This window comes from Pleurodeles waltl, chromosome 3_1, assembly GCF_031143425.1.
Source record: "Pleurodeles waltl isolate 20211129_DDA chromosome 3_1, aPleWal1.hap1.20221129, whole genome shotgun sequence".
Taxonomy (NCBI): domain Eukaryota; kingdom Metazoa; phylum Chordata; class Amphibia; order Caudata; family Salamandridae; genus Pleurodeles; species Pleurodeles waltl.
The window spans coordinates 1422039468-1422059046 of NC_090440.1; positions in this window are offsets into that span (position 1 = coordinate 1422039468).

The window sequence follows — 19579 nt, forward strand, 5'->3', positions numbered from 1 at the left end:
GCCTGCATCCAAGGGGTTAAGTAAAAAATCCAACTGCCATTTGTGATTATTTTCTTCCTCGCACCAGGTGAGAGGTTGTGGACTGCTATATTTAGTGTTATTCACCTGGTAGGCTAAGGATTATTTGTGAATGTGTTTGGCTTTGTATTCGTATGATCCGATTGGAATTACAGCTATGGTGAAAATCCCCCAATCCCGATATCTGTAGATCAAATATCCACTAATTGGTCACTGAAAATATGCCCTCAAAGAAGAAATACATTGGAAAAGCTCATATATCTATTCTCATTAATATACCGGAAAATGTTTCACCGTGTTCAGATGATCGTATATTTACTTCAGCATCAAACTCTGCCACAGTTTTTGTGAAGTCTGTCACAAAGGCGATTCCGTTGTTATGGATCTGTTACTATATCCAAAATGTCCCCTGGAGTCCATAGCCTCATGATTCACTGGCTTTCCCTCTTTTAGCTGGATATCCCTATAGTACGGCTTTCCTCGACTACATAATATTCTCAAAAGTCTCTGCCTTGTGCAGGATTTTTTAAGTGGGGGTTGAAAATTCCAAATGATAGTCACTTCTACCCAATTGTAGGATGACACATCATCCCTCTACAATTGTCCCAACCCTCTGTCAAAGCATTTAGGATTTTCCAAGATGGCACCTCTGAAAGGTCTGTTAAAGGATCTTCTCTGAAATATAAGCCTCACACATAACTGCCAAACCTGCCTGGATTTGTTCCTTCAAAACTTTAAAGGGGTATCCCTCCTATAACCTGCTCCAGAGATCTGACTATCCTACTTTGTGGCTGTAGGGTTGAGTCTTCCCAAGTCGAATGCAGTGTTGTAGGAGGCTGGCCTCGTTTGTACTGGGTACCTTGGGTACTTACACCTTATATCAGGTCCAGTTATCCATTATTAGTGAAATGTAGTAGTGTTCTAGCAGCTTAGGCTGATAGAGGTAGCTATAGCAGAGCAGCTTACGCTGAACTAGGAGACATGCAATGCTCCTGCAATACCACTTAGTTACACAGTACTCATACACAAGTAAAGACAATAATCAGTGTTTCCAAAAATAAAGGTATTTATTTAGGTGACACAGTACCAAAAATATCTTAGAGACAATACTCCTTCTAGAGGTAAGTATTATACACAATATATACACTACACACCAAAATTAGACAAGTAAATAGTCATAGAACAATGCAAACAGTAGGAATTCCTATAGAATGCAATGGGAGAAAATAGGTCTAGGGCAACACAAACCATATACTAAAAAAGTGGAATGTGAATCACAACTTCCCCCCTAGACAAGTGTAGTGTGTGCAGAATCGCTGGGAGAGTAAGACTACAGTAAAGGTAAGTAAAATACCCCACCCCAGAGCCCAGAAAAGCAGGAGTAAAGTACTGCAAGTTTCCTTAGGACACACTACACCTCGTTTTTGGGATTTTCAGCAGTCAACCAAGTCTGCAAAGAACAACTGCTGGATTATTGGACCTGAAGATGTGCAAAGGAAGGGGACCAAGTCCAGAAGTCGAAAGAAGTTCCAGGAAGGGCAGGAGCCCCTGCCAACCCAGAAGAGGGTGCAAAAGAAGAGTCCCTGGTTACCCAAAGACTGAAGAAATGCACCATAGGAAGATGCCAGCGGGTTCCTGCATAATGCAAAAGATGTCCCATGGCGTGAAGATCGTTGCAGATGAGATTTTGTGTTGGAAGGCACCAACAAGCCTTGGCTATGACAAAAGTGTGTTTTTTGTCAAAATGGCGCTGGATGGACCCAGGAGGGACCTGGGGGCCTTAACTCAGTGTGAAGAGGAAAAGGGGGCTCTCTGCACTTTAGAGAGCCCTCAGGATGCCAGCCAGCGCCCCCAGAAGCCGTAGGATCTGGGTTCAAAGGAGGTGCAAAAAGCAGTTGATGCAGCACAACAAAAGAAGGTTCCACGCTGCCGGAGAACAACTCAGCAAGTTGAGCATCGTAGGGTGGAGTGCTGGGGACCTGGGCCAGGCTGTGCACAAAGGAATTTTGCAAAGAGTGCACATAGGCCTCAGGAGGTGAAGAAGACACAGTACACAGGGGTACCATCGTTCTCGGGGAAGGCAAGGTTTTACCTTTTCAAATTGCGTCAGCAGGACCTTAGGACAGTCTATGTCGATTATGTCCACCCTATTGTGTGAGGAAGCATTTGATACTCTGGCTAGCCAGCAAAATAATTAACCTGGTCCTGTAGGGTGAGTTAAAGGCTGGAATTTTATTAGGGGTCATATATTAGTGTTTAAGCCTAGCGTCTAAATCCATCTATGCTGAAACTGTAATTTGTAGCAGATTTCACGCACAGTGTACAATACAGTGAAACATACACTCTTTTAAGTAAATCACTACAGGTGTGCAAGTTCACACTATGAAAGTTAATAATAATAATAATAATGATAATAATAGCAATCATAATAATATTAATAATAATAATAATAATAATAATAAGAACTAGAAGATGAATTAGAAGAAGAAGAAGAAGAAGAGGAAGAAGAAGAAGAAGAAGAAGATGATGAAAAAGACAGGCTACCGGTGCCTAGATGCCAGGGCAAGGTAAGCAGTAATCTAAGTAGCTCAACCTGCACACATGTGCTCATGTCCTATCATTCCAGAGCCTCTTACCCTAACAGTACAGCAGTGAACCACCTTAAAGGAGGTTAATGTCAATTATCACATACAATCACATTTTAACAGAGCTTACAGTAAGTGAAACTCAATTAGTAAGGTTCACTCAAAGAAAAAGTCCAAGATTGTATAGTCCAAAGAACAAAAAATCTAGGGGCACTAATGGATTGGAAAACATTTCTCACACTCTGTAAACATTATTGTGGATAACATGTAACCTATGATCTCAGTTTTACCCCCCTGTTAACCTCCTGGGCATTTATTCCTGTGGGACGTAGTTTTGTCTTTGGCCATTCCCTATGGAACATACTCTTAGATATGATTGCCTATAAAGACTCTGAATCTCCTCACACTTGTACCACTCATAGTTTTATGAGCACTACTGCTAATCGTATTCATATTACTTTCATATTTCTCATCAACTGGTGCTTCACCTCTGTTATAGGTTCCCTATGCTCTATCTCCCTCATGCAGTGGTCTGATTCTTCTACTACTTTGGATCTATCTATTGGATGTATTAACTATAAGTTATCAGCATCCCAAATTTTCACATGCATCTCCTATATAAACATTGTACAACTAGTTGATCCTTCCTGTGTTTACCCGTCATTCTTCAATTTGACACTTCATTGAAAGTTATTGTAGTCTGGCCACAAATTCATCAATGGTGTGAGAAGTGGGGTTGTTGATTGAGGGATGTAAACCTCTACTCAAACAACATCCAGAATCTTTGTCAGGGTTAACCATAAAAATCACAAGATTTACCCATGTGTAATGCGGTACAAAGCAGTCAGGCTTAACCCATCACGACCAGTGGCTAACACCACAGAGGGTTTTTTTATTTTCTTTTTTTGTGTGTAGTAGACGCGGAACAACTTCTGCATCTCCCCTCACACCCCTCCCGCCCCTTTGTGACGTCGCGAGACGCGCTGTCATCACATTTTTACCCAGGGGAGCAGCAGAGGAGCAGGTAAGCGTCCTCTTCCAACTCCGGTGGGGAAAAAAAGGCCAAACGGCCTCCCCAGATGCCAAGGAGGCATTGTGGTTCTAAAAATTCTGGACCCATCTAATTTACTTTGCCACAGCAGTACGATTTTAGTATCAAAAGGCCGATAATGACTAGTACACTAAGCATGAGCATTTTCGCTCAATTCCAGCAGCGTTTTCACCTCGAAATCGCCATTTTCGTCCTGCACTCGTGGCTCCCATTTTATACACGGCAGCCATTTTAAAAGTTGCCCTCACATAGGCTTATAATACAGTCAGATTTGATTCCAAGGACACGTACACCTTGATTGACTTTTCTCTGACCTGGGCAAGCTGGAACCATTGCCTCAGGCCAAACCTGTTTGGTCAGTCCCTCTCCCAGTGGCCGAATCAGATAGCATCAAGGCACACCATGCCATAAAACCCTTATTATCGCTCACACACCCTGCCTAATCTTGCTCACACCTGCACCTGCTCTTTTCTTCTTCTTACTTTACGAGGGGGAGGTGCCCGTTTTTATTGGGGGTCCACACTTATCTGATGTAAAATACTAGGCCTTGCCGGGTAATTTATTATGGGTTGGATGACATGAAATATGAGGTTTCATCATGACACTGTTTTTTCCTTTGTAGTGAAAACATGTGAATGACCAACCAAAATGTCAAGAATGTTTGCCTGAAGCTTAAAAAACTGTATATAAGGAAACCTGACTTTGCATTGAAACACAGTCTCCTGAGAACATACAAACCGTGCTGTTGTACAACACTTCACCAGTGCATGTCAATTTGGCTATAATGGTATTGAAGGAAAATAAAAAGAGATATATAGGATCAAAGTGCGTCACCTGCAGTTAGTCACGTTACTGCCCCTTCCCTTAAAGGAACAGGCAGCCCTACATTTATGTAGCCTTGATTGGACCTAAGGATGAAATTATAGATCTGTGACTCAAGGTGGCCTAATTTCTATATTACATTAGTTAATGATGTTCTGTTTCCTAAGTAGCATATGGCTTTCGTTCCTTAAAAGAAAACCAGGTTTTCATTTTTTTCCTGAAGAAGGAACTGAAACATTAGCTAGGAGTACCGTATATGGTGTAGTCGCCAACGGTAGAGTTAAAATTTGTGTAACTTTGGCCTTTGTGTATCACCCGTACTCTCGGTGTTGTGTCACATGCCTGACTATCACCCAAATAATTTTTTTTGTTCTTCCTATAGATTTTTTCTTTTGTTACTTCCCCTGACCAATGTCGCATCATGCTTAGTTATTGAGATTTTAGCTATGTCCTAGTCCCATTTCTCTTTTTCGAATTCCTTTCACCAGTCAGCCCTTTTATTATTATTGATGTATTGTTCACGTTCTCATTTCCAGACTGCAGTGATGTACCAGGGACCCCCATGTTATGTATAATTCCCTTTGGTATGACCAGACTGGTTTTCAAGAATTTGCCTTAGGCCTGCTTCAATGTTTTCCAGCCTGACTGTCAGGGTAGCGATAGACTGGTTAACTGACTCAATATTATAGTAAGACAAGTTTTCCATTTCAATAGGAGATATCTTATGTTTACCTTTTTGAACATGACGAATTTTCAATGTCTATTTTAATTTGGTTTTCAGTTCCCTTCTGTTCCTGCTACTTTAATTTTTGGTGGGATCAGATGTGTCCTAATCATGCAAATATCAGGACCCTCTAGTTCTTGTCTTTTTGTTTGCACATTTGACTATTAGCCTGTGTATTGCATAGTGCACCTGATGCACAGTTTTTAAAGGAAGGTTTCTACATGTCCCTGATAATCGGTATCATGTGATTTCTCTATTGAGATGTTCTAAGGTAAGGAGGAACACCTACACTTAATCATTGAGGAAAATATGTGTTTACCCCATTAGACAATGCCACTGTGTGAGGAAATCCATTCAGATAGAATTCTCATGTAGCTATAGATGGCAGAGAATAATGGAGAGAACCCAATTAAAGATGCTAGAGACCCTGTTTTGCCCTTCTGCCTTTGTCTTTGTATTTTATGCCCATGGTGTATGGCTACTCCTTTGAAGATTGCAGACCACCTGCTTGCAGTCCCCTTGTTAAAAACCATGAACTGTTTTTTTTTACTAAATTGAAGGAAACTAACAACTGTGGCACATTTCCTACGTCACTAGATTCTGCGGGTATCAAGTCATAATAACCTGCAGGACATTGATTTAAGCCTAATTCCCATCAGTGACAGCTACAGATGAAAGACGGACGTCTTGGCCCTATAGTCTCAGCACCCAGAAAGTAGCAAAGCTGGACAGCGATCGCCAGCGCATGGTATCGTACTTGCTCCATCAGACGGCGTTGGACATCGCAGAGCCAAAGTTTCAGTGTAAAGGAGCTAAAGAGAAGGATTCCTGTTGTTGATGGCAGAGCTGTTTTGAGGTTTCATTTCTCTACCTGTCATGTGCTGGTAACCTCTGACAGTGTGCAATCCTTTGAGCCCCTTGGCCTGAGTTTTGGCCACACCCCCCCTTTTTCTTTGCTCCAACGGAAGAAGGGCAGTGCACCGGAGATTTCAAGTTTGGAAAAAGGCACTATATTGTGGTGCCCATGAAAGAGCAGCTTGAGCGTCCTCTGACACTAAATAATGAGTGTTGGAGTCTGAAAGTGCTGCTGAGCTTGAGCTATTTCCCAATTAATGGTGCTTGGGTCTGCACGAGATGATTTGTGCCCTTGATCAATGAAGAGCACATTGTTTGTAGTGTCTGCCACAGAGGAGAGACACTGGTGCATTGCTTTAAGACATTGAGACTTTCGAGTGAGCTGTGGGTGTTTGCCAGGAGGGCACTCCAACTAAGCAGTACTTTTCTCATGAAGAGGCCTGAATTGAGAGGCCCATGCGAAAGAAAACAACAAAAGAAAATTTGATGGACAATAGAAGCCTGCCAGAGAGGCTTTTTGAACGGATTCTGGGCATAGTTGGTTTCACAAGAGGTTTCCGTGTCATTATATAGACTAGGTGTTAGGAGACTGATTGTTTTGCTGGCATTGTTTTAAAGTACTATTCTGTTTAGTAAAAGCAGAATAAAGTCCATCTTCTGTGGAAAGAGTACCCCCTTTTCACCTTAGAGCATTGATGAGAGTCACCACTGTTCCACCTGAACATACAAAAATTACTGAAATGCAGAGGAGCCCTAAAAATGTTACTAGATAATTTTAGGATTTGCTTTTTGGTTAGGGTTGTGAAAAATTATTATTTCATTTGTAATAGTGGTCATTACTTTCTCCCGTTGTCTATATGTTCTTAATAACGTGTTTTCTAGTGTCTTTTAAACATGACGTTGTCATTTATGGGTGGGATTGTTTTTCTCTACTCAATTGACTTCTGCACCCACTTCCCAACCTATGTCTTTTCCTACTATTGTTTCTTTGCACTCTTTTCACCCTTTTCCTGAACATGAGCAGGTTAGAAGATCAGAATTCGTAAGCAATTCTTTTGTACAGCTTCTGCATCAACACTAGTTAGTAGTGAACATCACTAATTGTTGGGTGTGTGATCTTATGCCACCTACTGCAGATAGAGGTATTCCTTATTTTGTCCTGCCATATGTGGCCTTTTGTGCTACTTCATGTTCGAGGAGACCTGTCCAGAGAGAGTTACCAAGTACTAGAATTTTGCTCCAGCAACATCTCCATGGCCTTATAAACATAGACCTGGACTCAGATTAGCATGAGAATAGGTTTATTGCCTATGTAAGGGCAAAAGGAGGGTTTGTGGTTCTAAAAATTCTGGACCCATGTAATTTACTTTGCCACAGCAGTACGATTTTAGTATCAAAAGACCGATAATGACTAGTACACTAAGCATGAGCATTTTCGCTCAATTCCAGCAGCATTTTCACCTCGAAATCGCCATTTTCGTCCTGCACTCGTGGCTCCCATTTTATACACGGCAGCCATTTTAAAAGTTGCCTTCACATAGGCTTATAATACAGTCAGATTTGATTCCAAGGACACGTACACCTTGATCGACTTTTTTCTGACCTGGGCAAGCTGGAACCATTGCCTCAGGCCAAACCTGTTTGGTCAGTCCCTCTCCCAGTGGCCGAATCAGATAGCATCAAGGCACACCATGCCATAAAACCCTTATTATCGCTCACACACCCTGCCTAATCTTGCTCACACCTGCACCTGCTCTTTTCTTCTTCTTACTTTACGAGGGGGAGGTGCCCGTTTTTATTGGGGGTCCACACTTATCTGATGTAAAATACTAGGCCTTGCCGGGTAATTTATTATGGGTTGGATGACATGAAATATGAGGTTTCATCATGACACTGTTTTTTCCTTTGTAGTGAAAACATGTGAATGACCAACCAAAATGTCAAGAATGTTTGCCTGAAGCTTAAAAAACTGTATATAAGGAAACCTGACTTTGCATTGAAACACAGTCTCCTGAGAACATACAAACCGTGCTGTTGTACTTCTAGGACGCTTGTTACTTGGCTGCAGCCAATAAATTCGATCTTTGACTTCACCTAGAAGACTCTGAGTTTCTGTGGTCTGAATCAGGAAAGTACCCGAGGTCTTTGAGTGTACCCTGGCACCGCTGGGTTACCGGATCAGTACCGGTTCTGAAAAACCCAGTACCTCAGCATCGATGGAAAGGGGAGACTCTCCCCTTTCCATTGATGCCTCCCTGGCACCGTTTCCTGGCCATGGATCGCAGCGCGGCTAGACACCAGGGATCTTCTTTGTGGGGGTCGGCCCCCTTGTAAATGCCCTCCTCCCCTAGGGGGCAGTATTTTACAAAAAAATATGTTTGGGTTGCTTTGGGGGGGGGGGGGGGGGGGCGATCGTGCCCCCAGATAAAAAAAAAGATAAAAAATAAAAATTAAAAAATTTAAAAAATTGGTGGTGTTGGAAAATGGGTTATTGGTAAGGGCAGGTAAGTACCTACACTTAGCAGTAGGCCACAAACCTCCACTTAGGTCCAGTTAGGTCTCTGTAAATTAAACCTAGCTCAACCCTTGGTAGCTTGGCAACGAGCACAAGGCTTAACTTAGGAGACTAAGCGTAAAGCATTCAAATATCACAAAACAGTAATTAAATAAAACACAGGAAACTGCTTAAAAATCCAAAATCAATTTATAAAAATAGATTATATTTTTATCTTTAAAAATACGCCAACACGAATAAAATCGGATAAGGGGAACCAGAGATAGGAATTTTTAAAGAATTAATGCTTTCTAGCGCATAGATGCAACTAGCGCTCATAGGGTTAAAAAAGGTCACACTGGAAAGGAACAAAGACCAGAGTTCAGGCCACCCACGAGGTAAACCACCACAGAACGTCTAGGGTATGGGGAGCGGCTAAAAAGTGCGCACAAAGTTTTGTAGTCACCCTATGGCATCTAATATTGCTCCTATGTTCATTGATACGTGTCTTAACAGGACGTGTCGTCATTCCAATATAGCGTAGTCCACAAGGACACGTAATAATGTAGATGCAGTTCTAAGGATAAGGCTCCTCAGACACGTTTAACATGTGTCTCCACATTCACTCCACTGTCCAACGATATCAAGAAACTGGTCAACAAACGTTGGCCAATTTTGGAGAGTGGTGGGACTATAATGCCAAAACCACTATTTGCCTTCAAACGCACTTCTAATATCAAAGACATAGTGGTTCACACTTGTCCACGTGCTCCTTGTGACATTTCTACCCAAAGAACATTGTGAGATCTTCCCCCAGTTGTAGGCCACTACCCCTGTGGTAATTGCAATGTGTGTAGACTGACTAGACAAACAACATCACTAGACCTTGATCCTATAGGGAAGTGGCACCTAAGAAAACACACAAACTGTAATTCTAAGAACTGCATCTACATGATTACGTGTCCTTGTGGACTACGCTATATTGGAATGACGACACGTCCTGTTAAGACACGTATCAATGAACATAGGAGCAATATTAGATGCCATAGGGTGACTACAAAACTTTGTGCGGACTTTTTAGCCGCTCCCCATACCCCAGACGATCTGTGGTGGGTGATCTTGGAAGCCCCCAGAGTTCGATTGAATGACCCTGATCTCCTTTTCAGAATTGAACAACGTTGGATTTTTAAATTAGGGACCTCCATTCGGGGTTTGAATGATGATATTCCGTGGACTACACTATCATCTTGACTCTCTCAGCACATGGAACTGTCTTTAAGTCATTGGCATTCTGAAATGACCCTTTTTTTAATCATTATGCACTTATTGACATGAAAAAAAAAAAAATCACTCTTATCTGCATTACGATTATATGTTCAAGTCTCATGTGTTATACATCGGTTATTCTTTCCCCTTTGACTAATTGTTAGCTCAATTTGCCTTTTTTTCGACTGACCAGAGTGGTTTCCCACATGTGGTACATTAGAATAATACGAGGTACTGGTTCCCCGATTCAGATTGAGTCAATTTTTTATTTTTAGTATTCCCTGACTAAGTCTGTCTTCTATTTTTAGTATTTTCCTGGCGCGCGAGCCAGGAAACTCTTTCCGGGTTCCCATGTCTTTACATATAAAATCGCACCGAACGCCCAGCCATTCGTCTATGGGGATGCTGTCAGGCGGGTAGGTGTAAACACCTATGAATCTACTGACCAATGTAAGTCAAAACCTTTCATTTTCTTTTTCCTATTTACCACGAACTCACGCGCACCACCGGACGAAAAATAAACATCATTTCTTTCAGTCTGGCGCCCCACTAGCAGTTAGATCCATTTGATCCGAATTTATTTGACCGCATGTTATTTTTTCAGGTCCTTCTTAATTGATTGGGTTGATAACTAGGTTTTAACACTCTCCTAACACTCGCCTAGCACGTTGGTGAGAATGCTTCCTTTTTGGGCATAGTCTTTGGCCTTTTTAAGAGGTAATTTTTATTCTCACCATGCACTTTGTCACACTGGTACGTATATCAGTTGGTGATATATATTGGGTTATCATGACTGTTATTACACTATATGGAGATAGATTTGTTATCACAACATATTATAGATGTTGGGGATTTATTGATTTATTAGATGATTATAGTTGACATTCGACTACAGATGTTCCAATTTTTGCTAACTGAGTAACTAAACTTTTACGACTACCATAAATATAGGATGTCAGTTCCAGTTCCTGACATGCTACTCCTAGGAGCCTTATCCTGATATCGGGGTTGGTAAGCCTATTTACTTTTATATTGTTTTGTGAACTACGCATTGAATTACTATATTTACTATGGTTTACTTTGGATTTTACTCTATATGTGTCCTTTGATTTCATTTTCAGGGCGACCTTTTTTGACATAGCACTCACACAAAAGTAAGTGACTGTTTTAGTACTCTTTTCCCTACTTGGGCCCATAGCAATTTATATAGAGATTTTTTTTTTTTTTTTTGGAGAAGTTATAATTCATTCTTGGTCCTGATGAAGCGTCATTGGATCCGGTTGGACCACCAGACGCGAAACATGTAGACCCGATCACTAGAGGCACCATAGTAGGTTCAATCCTCTTGTATAAGTGTTGGGAGTATGTGAGCATTACCACTCACTTTTTTTGACTCCCCTTCCGTTTTTAATCTTGGTCTCCATCTTATTGGTACTGATTAAACTTATGATTAATATTATTTGATGGATAACCAATTTTAATATCTCACTCTCTCCTTGATTGCTCAGATACTTTCATTTTAGTATTCCTTCTGTATGATCTGATTCCACCTGCTACTATTAAAGCAACACGGTTAAGAGCCCCCCTCGGGGAACCCGTTAGGCATTGCAGCACCGGCCAATTGAGGAGCTCTCCCAATGATGAAGCCAGTCATCCAGTGTGATGCTTGAGGGTTCTCGCTCCTGTTGAATTAGGTCCCCCTTCTTTCTTCTTTTTCTTATAGATTGGAACAGTGTACCTTTAATTTCTTTGGAATCTGTTTTGGGAGACTGTGCACTGGACCATTAACCTTCCCGTCCCTCTCTTTGTTCCAAGTGTGACAGTTGACAGCTCCTCCCCTCTCATATGTTTATATTCCTTTATTCTGTATTATCCAAAGCATAAAGTAATCAAATTACAAAAAAGTAATGAAAAAACTTCTAACTAAATAGGCACATTCACACAGAGCGACAACTGTGGCAAAGGTATACACACAGAGTCAGCTGTCGTATTGGGTGGGGCTGAGCGGCCATTTTCAGTGAAATTCAGCCAGCAGACATATACAAGCAATGCATTCAGGTAATCGAAGAATACACACATGGGCATGCACAGCAGTTAACCTGGGGGACAATCCTGTTGGGGAACGCCGGCCGCAGCCAGCATGGGATTGAGTATGGCATTTGTGCATTATGGCTTAGACAGAAACAAGAGCTGCAGTCTGTTCAGGGTGGCCTCTCATCTCTATTGACTTCCAACTGTGTGATATATGTTTCCCAACACATGTCTACTGTACCCCCCACTAAAGAGGTGGGCCTTAGTAAAAAAAAAAAAAAAACAATTCCGCCATGGCCCAATTCAATAGCTCTCATATCCAGTGCTTCATGTTGGAGGGCATGCTGACTTTCCACGACATTGTGATCTGGCTTCTGAAGAGTACCAAAGCCACATTGATAAACTTACTGGTATATTTGTCCCCCTTGGTTCTAGGTCTTAGGCTAAGGAGACAATAGGCAGGAGTGCATGGTATTAGGTGGTCGACTAAATCAGCTAAAATACACACCACCTCTTCAATCAGATCTGAGGTTGTTTCATCTTGTGACATATCTAAGATGCATAATAATCCTCAATGGTGGAGTTAATATCTGCTTGGGTCTTGCATATTGCTTATCAGTTGTGCGGAGGGCACCTGCCGGGGAGTGCTGCTGCTCATTTTACCAACCCGCACCCTCTCCCCATGCTGGTATACCAGGTGGTCCCTATAGTCAAAGTGTAATAAGTGGGATGCCAGTGTACCTCTAGAACATCGAAGTGACTGTAATCTTCGTGCGCCATCTAGGTGGAGTGGCACTTCAATTTGACATCACACAACTCAACTATGCCTCTAGTAATTCATGGAATAGGGTCTGTCTCACTCCCCAGGTGTTATGAATGTAGTGGCCCGCCACACCAATTGATGTGCTTCCCATTAGTGTACCTAGCAGAGGTGGAGCCTGCATTAGTGTCAAAATATTGCATGACGTGTGAAGCCATGGTGTCTTGGTAGGGTACATTCAGGAGCCCCTCTGTGTGGAGACGCCAGATTGGTATCATTGCCTGTTCCTTCCCCCATTGCAAGGTCAGCAGCGGTGGGCACTAGTAGGGGCGAGATAAGCTGCTTGAGATGTGTGAAAGGGCAACACATCTCTGCAAAGGAACAGGTGTAGTCCATGTGTACATCATTCAGTGGTGAGTAAAACAAGTATTCCTGTATGGTTTGGTCCATCATTCTCCACACATCCTGTAATCTCATCTGTTTTGTCCAAGACTGACGTGTTGGATCAGACTGCAGCTCACAGCTCCATACAGGGGGGGAGTGGACTGCTTGTTTCCACACTCCACACACAATTGTAATCTCCTGCCCAGATATTAGTGCCAGTGGATAGTGAAAGATAGCGGTGATCAAGTGGTCTAAAAATTCAGAATGATTCATGTTGGATGCATAGATCAACATAAGGAGATAAGTGTGAGAAGGTTTCTTTCCAATGATCCATCAAGGGTCACATACCTGCCCTCCCGGTCCATTCTGTGTGATGACCCCACACAAGGAATCTCCAGGGAGATGCATATAGGCACCCCTCTTTCAAAGGTGGAAAATGCCATGCCGAACACCTGGCTCCTCCACCTTGCTCGTAACATTTGCACATTTGTAGTGACCAGGTGCATCTCCTGCATTTCCTGGGTTTTGCCATGCCGCACACTTTCAATGTTAGGGTGCAGGTGGGGCCACTACCTTAGGTCTGCCACCCATGTATGCTGTGCTGTGTCGCGTGCTGCATCTCTGTAGGTCAACGCATGGGTAGCCCCAGGCAACACTTGGCATCACTCACATAGCACATTGTACAGGATACCATGTGGCATGGATTCAAGAACAAAGAATAACAAAGTAAAACGTTGTCCCAACTCTCTCCTCAAGGTTGGACAGCCACTAGGCAGCACCCAGCCATCAATATGCAACAAGTACAAGTGTAGGTAAACAAACATTAACAGTGTGCATATGTCCAGCCAGAAAACAGCGGGCATGTGGTAGGGCTCGTGAAGTTCCTTGATCTGCCATGCCCCTTAGGGGGCAGCCTCATCAGGGAGCATTTCTCAACTCAGGCCAGGGAGTGGAGACCCAGTGGGTGTCTTCCGTGCCCAGGGCACCTCTGGGAAGATCACCTCTGCAGGTCTCCAAGCTCATCATGCAGCAGACCCTGCCAAGTGAACAGAATCATCCTCTACTATACCGAGGCACCAGCATGAAGCACTGCTGAGTGGGCCACCCAGCGACAGGACCCTAGGGAAACCCTCAGGTTCAACAAGAAGAGGGAAACCCAGGTCAAAGAGACCCTATGGGCTCCTATCACTAAGTCACAAGTCAGTGCCTCTCCATTTTCCATGCAGCATCTGCATACTCTCTTAATCCATGCAGCGCTCGTGGTTCATCACTACAACAGGTCCTGGAGTGAGGGTGGGTGGTCACAGGCCCCCAAACGTTTATTGGGCCTGGACAGGCCTTCTCACTGCAGCACACCACGCCCTCCCCGTCTCCACTGGTCCCACCTCATGACCGCACGGGCTCAGGACGATACCCTCAAGTGATTGCTCCTCTATGGGTCCTGATCTCCCGCACAGATAATTCCATGAGACCGACTGCCAAATGCGGCTGCCAACCCAGACCTTATCAGGTCTCTCCTCTGTGTTACATTGCCTGCTGCCAGGTCACAGTCTCAAGACATGCCTCAGTGTTAGCGTAGGCCCAGGCTGCCCTCTCTCGGCAGGTGCTCCCATCAGTCAGGGTTCAGGTGTCTCCTTTGGTCAGTCCCAGCCAGCCCACCACTGTTCAGCAGGTGCAGCTCCTTCTCCCATGCACAGCAGTCCGCAGAGGTCGGTTCTTCAGGGGCACAACACAGCAGTCTAGCAGCCCCCAGGCAACAGGCATCACACTCAGCAGGTCCAGAGAGTCACCGGAGCCTCTGGATTTTTGGGTTCAGGATGGCAAAGGAGTTTCTGGGACAGCATCTCAAAGATCAAAATGAAGTGTCTGCTGCTACCACCATATTTTCCATGCCCCCAGCTTCCCCCTTCCCATCAAGTCAGGATGGCTAATCCTGCCAACACCCAGACTCTCTATTGTGTGGCTGTCAATGAGGAATACACAAAGACCAACTTCCAACTACATCTAGTCATGTGACCCAGGAAATAGGCTGCAGGCACCAAATGGTTAGGACAAGAAAATGCCAACTTTCTAAAAGTTAAATTCTCTGAATTGTGACTCAAAGTCTGACTTTACCATTGCAGAGGGTGGAATTGTTTAGACACTAAACATGACATTTCTACCTGCTCTTGTCTGGAAATGCCTCTTTCTATATGGCCAAGTACTTCGACTGCTGCTGCTGGTTTGCTGACTTTGCTAACCAGACCTCAATGTCAGTGCCCTGAGCCTAAAGTGTATGTTGAATTGGCTATACTGAATTGGAGATGGCTAACGTAATTGTAAGTCCTTAGTACAGCACACACAGCAGAGGGGCACAACAGCTGAAGAATAATGCTGGTGCAAGTTGGAAGCCCAAATTCTTCAGCCACTACCACTACTTCCTTGCAACACCAAGGACTAAGAACAAATGCTCAGATTTTCACCTGATTTCACTGAGGCCTGGAGTTGTTTCAGGGAGTTGTTGATACCATCAGCAGGCAAGTTATCAGCTCAGGAACGATTAGTCTGTGACCACAATAACGGGCAACAGTAGTCTAGTGACAATTGGACTTTGGCCAGACCAGAGAGGACTTTGTGGAACATCGACCCTGAAGCCTTGGCCCCCTCACCATCTTAGTTCACTGAGGTATCCCTGCAAGAAGACCCCCATCAACACTGTTGTCGTCACAGCATCTTTAGAGCTTCTTCAGCAGTCTTCATCTTTTGCATCAGGACCACTCCATAGGAAACCATTGCAATGCGGATAAAGTGCCTAGTATTGCTGAAGGACTGCTTTTCCTATGAAGGGATCTTTTCTTGAGGACCATGCTGGTCCCTCTGACTAGCTCCTTGTTGGAAGTTTCTAAATGTCCAATTCATTTACTTTGCCAAGGCTTGTTCATGGTTGTGTGTGTGTCTAAACTGATGTATTATTACTTGTAAAATCTATATCTCTGGATCTCTCTAGTGGATCTTTTTTAATTCTAGTATCTAAATTCTTATAAAAATACAACCTTTATTAATAAATTGGTGTTGTATTTCCTGATTGTCATGTCAACTTTTCTTCAATAGTGTTGTTGCTGTTTAAATGTTTAACACACATTCCTCTGTGTAACCCTTTCTGTTCAGTGCCACTGCTACTCAGGGTTGAGCTGAGGATTTTCCAGGCTAAGCCTACTGGACCTCTAGGGGTTGGTAAGTGTATAACACTGTGATGTTGCATAACCACACCATATAATACATCCCGTCTCCTCACAGTTCCCAAACAAGCAATATCACTTATTAAGTTATAAGGTAACCCAAAGTTATCCTATGAAAGTGGTAGGCCTCATGGTAGTGAAAAACAAATTTCACTACCAGGACATGTAAAGCCTACAAGTACATGCTCAACCTTTGAAATACAGCACACTCTGCCCTATGAGATGTTTAGGGCCTATCCTAGGGGTGCCTTATATGTATAAAAAAAGAAGGTCTGGGCATGGCAAAAGGCTTACTTTGTCAAGTGCAAATGGCAGTTAAAAACTGCACACACAGGCTGCAATGACAGACTTAAGACATGTTTACCAAGGCTATTTAAGTGGATGGCTCAAAAAGTGCTGCAGGCCCACTTCCAACAATAGTACTAGTTTCTTGATGTTGAGTAGAGGAAAATTGTTAACCGTGCTATTCTGAATAATGCTATGAAGTGTTACACAGAAAATCAATCTCCAGTCTGCCTTTTACATTATCATAACAATAGGTAACTATTTTGATGCCTTCTCCTGTTCTAAAACCCCTTTATTAACCGTCAGCTTTATCATGCAACATGGTTTCCTCATATTATTACAGGTACTCTTCCCAAAGAAAATTGTACAAGTTATTTTAGTACAATCATTTGAACATACCATTTCATTGGGTGCACCCAGCCCATTGTTTGTTCATCATCAGCTAACTATGCCTTTCTATGTATCTCATCTCTGGAAGAAAACAGATTATTAGTTGTGAAGGTATAGCACCCGCCCACAACTAATAATCCTACTTTTCCTTTTACTTGAAACCGATTACCTGATTGTAGCATTAACTCACTGTGAGGTGGACAGTCCTGAGTCATTGTGCTCACCTTTGACTGACAGGTTTGGTTTCCCCATCGCTCTGGGTCTCAGGAGCACCTGTGGGAAAAAGAAGAAACAAACTATCAGTGAGGGAGGGGACTCCCAACAAAACATAAAAAATGGACTTCCAGGGAGAAGAGAGGTGGAACCCAGGAAGACGCTGAGTAGTATTGTGGGAATCGGGGCAAGAACCAAAAGAATACCAGTGAAGGAGAAAACATCAGAGAGCTGTGGGAGTAATAGGATGAAGGAAACTGAAGCCAGGAAGAGACGAGTGAGCAACTGGTCGAGAAGAGCCAGTGCCAGAACAACTTCACCAACCTCGATGAACCCTCCGAGATGTGGTCCGAGGTTTAGTGGTCACTACGAAGGGCGCCATCTCGCCGGAGAGTTGTGGCTCTGCAGGTGAGTAATTCAGAATGGGAGCAGGAAGCAGGGTTGATTCACACAGCAGAATGGGGGAACGAGGAAAGTTGCTTTTGGGGGTGTCTTGTTGCTGTACGCTAAGATGGTCAAAAGAAGCCTGCTATAAAGCAATACTGACAATGCTTAAAAATGGTGATTTTCTTACTCTGGGGTGAACTTTTTGGGTGAATTTAGCGTCGTGAGCATGAATACCGGCAACAATAAGGAGGAGAGCCTCCTATTTATGTAGACTTTTTAATTTTATTTTTTTATGTTGTGTTTTCCCTATCAAAGACCGAGAGAGGTTATAGGCACAAAGGGAAGGGGGACTAAGAGACATAAGTTAGGTGAAACGAGAACCCCAATACAAGAAACATCTCACTATTTTCTGCATGATACAATTTCCACTGGTGTTGTGACAGCTCTATACATTTCATTAAGGAACATCCTACTTACCACCCTTTTCTTTTCCAAGGACACTGGCAGCAACATCCACCTAGGATAAACTAAGAGCAAAACATTTAATAGTCTCATCCAATGCCGATGATTCTCCCTTCCTCTTGTTAGAAATGGGGTTTTTGGTTGGCAGTCAGGTTACCCCCTGTCCAAGCAAGGACTCTCACTCTAGTCAGGGTAAAGGAGAATCACCCTCAGCTAGCCCCCACTCACCCCCTTGGTAGCTTGGCATGAGCAGGCACGCTTAACTTAACTTCAGAGTCTAAGTGTAAAGTATTTGTACCAACATGGTGAAAACACTACAAACTGACACAACACAGGTTTAGAAAAATAAGAAATATTTATCTAAACAAAACAAGACCAAAATGACAAAAATCCAAAATACACAAGTCAAGTTATTCATTTTAAAAGCAAAAGAGTCTTAAATCCTTTTGTGAACAGTGAAAACACTGTTAATGTTGAAAAGTACCTGGGTAGGGTCAAAATAACATGCTCGGGCGAGTGTGCGTCGAAAAAGGTTAACAAGGCGTCGATTTCTCACCCACAAGCGAGACCGTGCGTCATTTCTTCTTCTCCAGGTGGGTCAGCGTGCGCCGTTCTTCCTCTCCGCAGGACAGCAATGCGCCGATCCCGGCAAACACTTGGGTCCGGGCAGGCGTTGGGTTGTTTTTCCACACCTAGCAAGGTTTGCGTCGAAAATCCTGCCGCACGGTATCAGCAAAATCACGCTGTGTGGGTTGCGATGTTACCAGCGTCCATTAGCGGTATTGCCCGTAATTTCTCCTGCTCCATGCATCGATCTTCCTGCCGCGCTGCAGACGGAGCGTTGTTTCTTCAGCTGCATCTCGGAGGTTGCGTCGAAATTTCCCCGCACGCAATCTGTGCATGGATTTTCAATCTTGGTCTGCCAGCTTCACCTGTCAAGGCCACAGGAACTGGATAGGGCACCACTTGGTAGGGCAGGAGTCTCAGCAGAGAATCCAGGTGCTGGCACGGGAAGTCTTTGATGGCCCTGAGACTTCAACAACAGGAAGCAAGCTCAGGACAAGCCCTTGGAGATTTCTTCACAAGCTGGAATGCACAACTAAGTCCAGTCCTTGTGCCCTTGCACAGGCAGAAGCAGCAACTGCAGGATAGCTCCATAAACCACAGTCACGGGCAGGGCAGCACTTCTCCTCAGCTCTTCAGCTCTTCTCAAAGCAGAGGTTCCTCTTGATGTCCAGAAGTAATCTAAAGTCTGTGGTTTTGGGTGCCCTTCTTATACCCATCTTTGGCTTTGACGTAGGCTCACTTCAAATCCTGCCTTGCCCAGGCCAGGCCCTAGATACACACCAGGGGGTTGGAGACTGCATTGTGTGAGGGCAGGCACAGCCCTTTCAGGTGTAAGTGACCACTCCCCCACACAGATGGCTCATCAGGACATGAAGGCTACACCCCAAATCCCTTTGTGTCGCTGTCTAGAAAGAGCTGCAAACAGCCCAGCTGTCAAACTGACTCAGACAGGGAATCCACAAACAGGCAGAGTCACAGAATGGTTTCAGCAAGAAAATGTCCTCTTTCTAAAATGGCATTTTCAAACACACAATCTTAAAACCAACTTTACTAAAAGATGTATTTTT